Here is a 6,646-nt window from a genome sequence, read left to right as displayed (position 1 = left end):
AAGATTGCATTATTTCTGCAAAAATCAAGTGTTCATACATTGTTCTCTAATTTTGATTTCCAGTGTACAGCTTTAAACAGCTTGAAGCACACTTTTAATAATCGATTATTATCAATTTTATAGATTCGATGTAGCAGCTCTAATGCAGACATTTCCTCCAAGTCAGCCGTTTTGTAGGTGCTATTGTCCTTCTAAAGCTGTACTGGTCTGCAGAGGAATGATTTCTTGAATTCTGAAACTAAAATTCAAATGTTTAATTATTATTATTAATTATTTTGCACAGTTTAAAATATTACTATTTATTTTTACATATAAGTTGACCATTTCTGTACAAGATATTAAGGTTGCATAGAGGCCAAACCTTAATCCACTGCATTCAACCGATACTCACTGTCATGCTGGCTAAGCTAGACATGGACGGGTGAACACTCGCAGGGACGGTGCGATGCATGATAACGTTTTAATCAAATAAACAGGGGAAAACACAAGAGTGCAGCAATAACAGAGAGGGATAAACAAGACAAACGTGACAAACTAATGCGGGCAAAACCTGAAGGCCACCTGAGGCTGGTAGGCAGCCAGGGAGCAACGCGAGGCTGGGCCAACCTAACGGAGGGGGGAAGCTTGCTACGGCAGCACATATACTAAAATTGGAACGATACAGAGAAGATTAGCATGGCCCTGCGCAAGGATGACACGCAAAATCGTGAAGCGTCCAATCTTTTTGTGGGGGCAGTGGTGGCTCAGCGGTTAGAGCGCCGGGATATCGATAACAGGGTTGTGGGTTCGATTCCCGGGCTCGGCAAGCTGCCACTGTTGGTCCCTTGAGCAAGGCCCTTTACCCTCTCTGCTCCCCGGGCGCTGGAGTTGGCTGCCCACCGCTCTGGGTGTGTGTGTGTGTACTCACTGCCCCTAACACATGTGTGCGTGTGAGTGTGTGTTCACTACCAAATGGGTTAAATGCGGACGACACATTTCGCTGTACAGTGTACACTGTACAGTGACAAATACGTGCACCTTTAGGTACAGGAACCCAAACCGCGCTCGTCAGGCGCTGATAAACTTACGTGACTAGAGTGCAAGGAAACCGGACGCCGACTCTTACTGGCGACCAACCAGTGAACCAGACAGCGAACTCCTTCTGAATCAGCTCCGATAGAGCATACACTACCGAAACCCGTAGACTCTCCTAGAAGTCTCATGAACGTGAGGCCAACATAACGCTTGACGTCGCAAGAGTAATTCTCGGCCCAGACCTTGGCGTTTGCTCCCCTTTTGTACCCCAGCTCTCAGGTGACCCAAATCAGAACATGATAACAGGAATCGAGTGTCAACGTAAAAGTCCTTGAACATGAAGCCTGTAGACTCAACATGAAGTCTGACACTCAATTCATAATCAATGCTAAACGAGTCTGCTTTCACTAAAGCTTTCTCTTCTTTTAAGCATATCATGAGTTTTAACTCTTTAAACAGTTTAAGAACTAGAGCTCAAGCTGTACGCACCTCTCCTCAGCCATTCCGCAGAAGACTGGTGTTCTGCCGATTTGTGCTACCCATCCAAATGTGATCTGCGCAAGCGCGGACCCACAATCCACCAACAAATGCTTTCATGTGTTTTTTATATTAAATCTGTTTTTCTCACATGCAAAATACAATCTCAGCAGACATGTAGAAAGTACTAGAGACCCAGACTTGAGTAAAAGTACAAGTGCTCTATCAAAAAAGTGACTTGAGTAGAAGCAGAAATGTCTTTAAGCTCCAGACTTAAGTAACTAAATGCAATACTTATGTACTTCCACTTAAGTACTGAAAGTAAAAGTACAGTTTTGTGTTCTGTAGTTCTTACAGAAAGCAGTCAAAAGTCTGAGTATCACTGTTTTTATTATTTCAAATGCTCAGACGTAAGGACTGTCACAGTTCCTCTGGCTGTAGTAGAAGGACAGAACTGTAGAAGACGGAGTTCATGAACACGAGTCTTCAGTTAACTCTCTAAACAAACTCGCCCAAAAGAGAGAAAGCTGAACAAAACTGACTCAACCTGCCACATACAAGAGTTTCATCTGTAAAAGCAGTGAGGAGAGCAGCTTAAAACCCTGAGCTTCACTCTCTGTAAACTAGACTACAGCTAAAAGATCTCTGGCCATTCGGCCACATACGAGTATTTGAAGGTGGGGAAGGTGGTGTTTCTTCTAGTGGTTCTTCCATCTCGGAATAAACTACAGAGCTCTAGCGTTAGTGTCCTCACTGCAGCTGCAGCACATAAACATCTAACAGAGTAAAAGTATTAAACTCATCCAAAATATGTAGTGAAGTAAAAGTGGAAGTAGGAGATAAAATAATCCTCCAGTAGATACAGATACAGTATTTTAGTACTTAAGTACAGTACTGAAGTAGTTCTACTTCATTACTATATATCTCTGAATCTGAGGATTTACTTGGGTGTTAATATATATAAATATATAAAATGATTTCTTATTACCTCTATTAGCTCATATTTACACTGACATGGTGATTTACACTCTCCTGCTGGGAGCGTTCTCTCATATAATGATTTTAGTCTATCATCATTTCCTACTTACTGGTGTATTTAGGCAGCTTTACCTGTAAATATACACTATGGTAACATTGACAGGAAACGTGATCCACGCACAAACCTGGTTAGTGCGAGAAACATGAGTGATGACATCAACTAATGCAGAGGCTTCCTCCAAGTACTTCAGCCGTCTAGTAGGTACTAGTTTCCTCCTGAGGCCGTACTGACCTGCAGAGGAACGATTCCTCAAATCCTGAAACTAAAATATGTATATTTAATAATTATGTACAGTTAAAAATATTAGACAAATTTATTTAAAATACACCTCGGAGGATAAATGTACCATCTCTATAGGAAATAAATCTTGCTGTTGTTAAAACAACCCTTGAGGAGCAGATCTGTGATACTCATCACACGGGTTCCTACAACAGCTTGCACTGCTAATGACAGAAAGAACAGAAAAAACAGAGGAAGCTGAAAGTGTGGAAGGCGATGCCAAGGTGTGACTACTTTTTTCAGATCCCCTGAGGTGGTGTACTGAAGCTAAATACCACACATTCAGTCACTGTCCAAATACTTATGACCCTGATTGTATTTAAATCAGCCCAACATTCTAAGCTCTAATGTTTATCTAATGTTGGTCTTGTCCATGGTTAGGTTTGGAGTCTGACTGTTTGAGGCTGTGGACAGGCTTCTTTTATACAGATAACAAGGTCAAACAGGTGGCATTAATACAGGTAACGAGTGGAGGACAGAAGAGCTTCCTAAAGAAGAAGTTACAGGCCTGTCAGAGCCAGAAATCTTGCTTGTTTGTGACCAAATACTTATTTTCCACCATAATTTACAAATAAATTCTTTCAAAATTCTACCATCTGATTTCCTGGATTTTTTTTTCCTCATTTTGTCTCACATAGTTGTAGTGTACCTATGATGAAAGATACACACCTCTCTTATCTTTCTAAGTAGGAGAACTTGCACAATCAGTGGCTGACTAAATACTTTTTGTCTCACTGTAAATGTTTATTAAATACAACAAATGAAAATCAAAATAAATGAACTAAAATAAAGAATGATGTTTACCTGTTAATGTTATTGTCATGGCGTGTACGGCCAGACCTGAAGGGATGAACACTCACAGAGATGGAAATCGAAGCAAGATACTTTATTAACCAAATACAAAACAACGGGATCCGAAAAGCAAAGTGCAGCAACATGGGCAAAACCATGAACAGAACCAAAACGCAAATCAGATGGCAAACAAAACAAACCTGGGACTGGGAGGAGCAGGGAGCTAAACGAGAGTGAAACGAGGGGGAGAACTAAAGGGGTATAAACACAAAGCCACAAGCCTCGCTTTGGCAGAGGGGGGAGATACAAAACTAAGGACAGAGCCGAGCTCTGTGTACAAACAAAGGTAGCGGGGGAACCAGCTGCCAGACCAGAAAGCAAGGCCAACCTAATCTGAACCTACTGCCTAGAACTTGGGTCACCATGGAACCTGAGCAGGAAGCGAACGTACCTGGCTTGCCTCCGAGTCGGACAGAGAATCTCTCCTGCGTTCCACAAGGCTCAGTTCTTGGTCCTCTTCTTTTCTCACTCTACACTCACTCTCTTGGTAAAGTGATATCCTCCCATGGATTCTCTTACCACTGTTATGCTGATGACACTCAACTCATGCTCTCTTTCCCACCGTCTGACACACAGGTTTCTGCCCGTATCTCAGCATGCCTCGCCGACGTCTCTTCGTGGATGACTGCTCACCACCTCAAACTCAACCCCAACAAGACGGAGCTGCTGTACATCCCAGGAACTGCTGGACCAAGAAACGATCTTGCCATCTCCTTTGAGAACTCACTGGTCACTCCTTCTACAGAAGCTCGAAGCCTTGGTGTAGTGATGGATGATCAGTTATCGTTCTCAAGTCATGTTGCAAACGTAACTCGGTCCTGCAGATTTCTCCTGTACAACATCCAGAGAATTCGACCTTTCCTCTCTAGAGAGGCCACCCAGGTGCTTGTTCAGTCTCTCGTCACTTCCAGACTTGACTACTGCAACTCTCTTCTGGCTGGTCTCCCTCTGTGCACCATCAGGCCCCTGCAACTCATCCAGAATGCAGTGGCACGGGTCGTCTTCAATGTCCCAAAATTTAGCCATGTCTCTCCACTGCTGCGTTCTCTCCACTGGCTTCCTGTAGCTGCCCGCATCAGATTTAAAACCCTGACGCTGGCCTACAAAGCCAAGAACGGACCAGCTCCTCTGTATCTGATGGCAATGGTCAAAAACCGATCCGCTCCAAGAGCCCTTCGAGCTTCAAGTACGGCTCGGCTCGACCCGCCACCCCTCAAAATCCGCGGAAGACAAGCGTCCAGGCTTTTTTCTGTCCTGGCACCAAAGTGGTGGAACGAGCTGCCCCTGGGTGTCCGAATGGCCGAGTCCCTCGCTGTCTTCAAATGCAAACTGAAGACCCACCTCTTCAGAGAGTACTTGGACGAATAGTTCTATGGTCGCCTTATTGTATTGTGTTTAGTAATGTCTAAGCTTAGTGGTATCTTTTGGAATTATTAGTCTGTTCTAACTAGCGAAGGTTTTCTTCAGTAAATAGCAAAGCACTTTGTAAGTCGCTCTGGAGAAGAGCATCTGCTAAATGCCGTAAATGTAAATGTAAATTCCGAGTTCCGAATTCCGAGTTCCAAATTCCGAATTCCGAATTCCGAATTCCGAGTTCTGAATTCTGAATTCCGGGTTCTAAGTTCCGAGTTCCGAATTCTGAGTTCCAAATTCCAGGTTCCGAGTTCCAAGTTCCGAGTACCAAGTTCCAAATTCCAAGTTCTGAGTTCTAAGTTCCGAGTTCTAAATTCAGAGTTCTGAATCCCGAGTTCTAAGTTCTAAGTTCGGAATTCCAAATTCCGAGTTTGGAATTCCGGGTTCTAAGTTCTTAATTCTGGGTTCCGAGTTCGGAATTCCGGGTTCCAAGTTCCGAGTTCGGAATTCCGGGTTCCAAGTTCCGAGTTCGGAATTCCGGGTTCCGAGTTCAGAATTCCGAGTTCCAAATTCCGAGTTCCAAATTCCGAGTTCGGAATTCCGGGTTCCAAGTTCCGAGTTCGGAATTTCAAGTTCCAAGTTCCGAGTTCGGAATTCCGAGTTCCAAGTTCCGAGTTCCAAGTTCCGAGTTCCGAGTTCCAAGTTCCGAGTGCTAAGTTCCGAGTTCGGAATTCCAAATTCCGAGTTTGGAATTCCAGGTTCTAAGTTCTTAATTCTGGGTTCTGAGTTCCGAGTTCGGAATTCCGGGTTCCAAGTTCCGAGTTCGGAATTCCGGGTTCCAAGTTCAGAGTTCTAAATTCCGAGTTCCAAATTCCGAGTTCTGAGTTCTAAATTTCGAGTTCTAAGTTCCGAGTTCTAAGTTCCGAGTTTCAAATTCCGAGTTCCGAATTCCGAGTTCCAAATTCCGAGTTCTAAATTCTGAATTCCGAGTTCCAAATTCTAAGTTCCGGGTTCCAAATTCCGTGTTTCAAATTCCGAGTTCAGAATTCCGGGTTCCAAGTTCCGAGTTCGGAATTCTGGGTTCCAAGTTCCGAGTTCGGAATTCCGGGTTCCGAGTTCGGAATTCCGGATTCCAAGGTCGGAATTCCGGGTTCCAAATTCCGAGTTCAGAGTTCTAAATTCAGAGTTCCGAATTACGAGTTCTACATTCTGAGTTCCAAGTTCTACATTCCAAGTTCCGAATTCCGAGTTCTACATTCCAAGTTCCGAATTCCGAGTTCTGAGTTCCAAATTCCGAGTTCTACATTCCGAGTTCCGAATTCCGAGTTCTACATTCCAAGTTCCGAATTCCGAGTTCTGAGTTCCAAATTCCGAGTTCCAAATTCCGAATTCCAGGTTCTAAGTTCAGAGTTCTAAATTCTTAATTCCAGGTTCAAAGTTCCGAATTCTAAATTCCGAGTTCTAAATTCCATTTAGAAATCGGAATTCTGAACTCGGAATTCTGAACTCGGAATTTGAAAGTCGGAATTCGGAACCCGGAATTCTGAACTCGGAACTCGGAATTTGGAACTCAGAATTTAGAACTTGGAATTCGGAACTCGAAATTTAGAACTCGGAATTCGGAATTTAGAA

General features: G+C 43.5%; 1 non-coding gene across 1 annotated transcript; it reads left to right on the top strand.

The window, feature by feature from the left end:
- The first annotated feature begins 624 nt into the window (after window positions 1-624).
- LOC140534971 (U6 spliceosomal RNA) lies at window positions 625-726 on the top strand. Its single transcript, XR_011977511.1, has one exon. It is a non-coding gene; the product is annotated as a U6 spliceosomal RNA (small nuclear RNA).
- The last annotated feature ends 5,920 nt before the right edge of the window (window positions 727-6,646 follow it).

This window comes from Salminus brasiliensis, chromosome 14, assembly GCF_030463535.1.
Source record: "Salminus brasiliensis chromosome 14, fSalBra1.hap2, whole genome shotgun sequence".
In the NCBI taxonomy this organism is placed as follows: Eukaryota; Metazoa; Chordata; class Actinopteri; order Characiformes; family Bryconidae; genus Salminus; species Salminus brasiliensis.
This window is presented reverse-complemented; position numbering and strand designations above follow the sequence as displayed.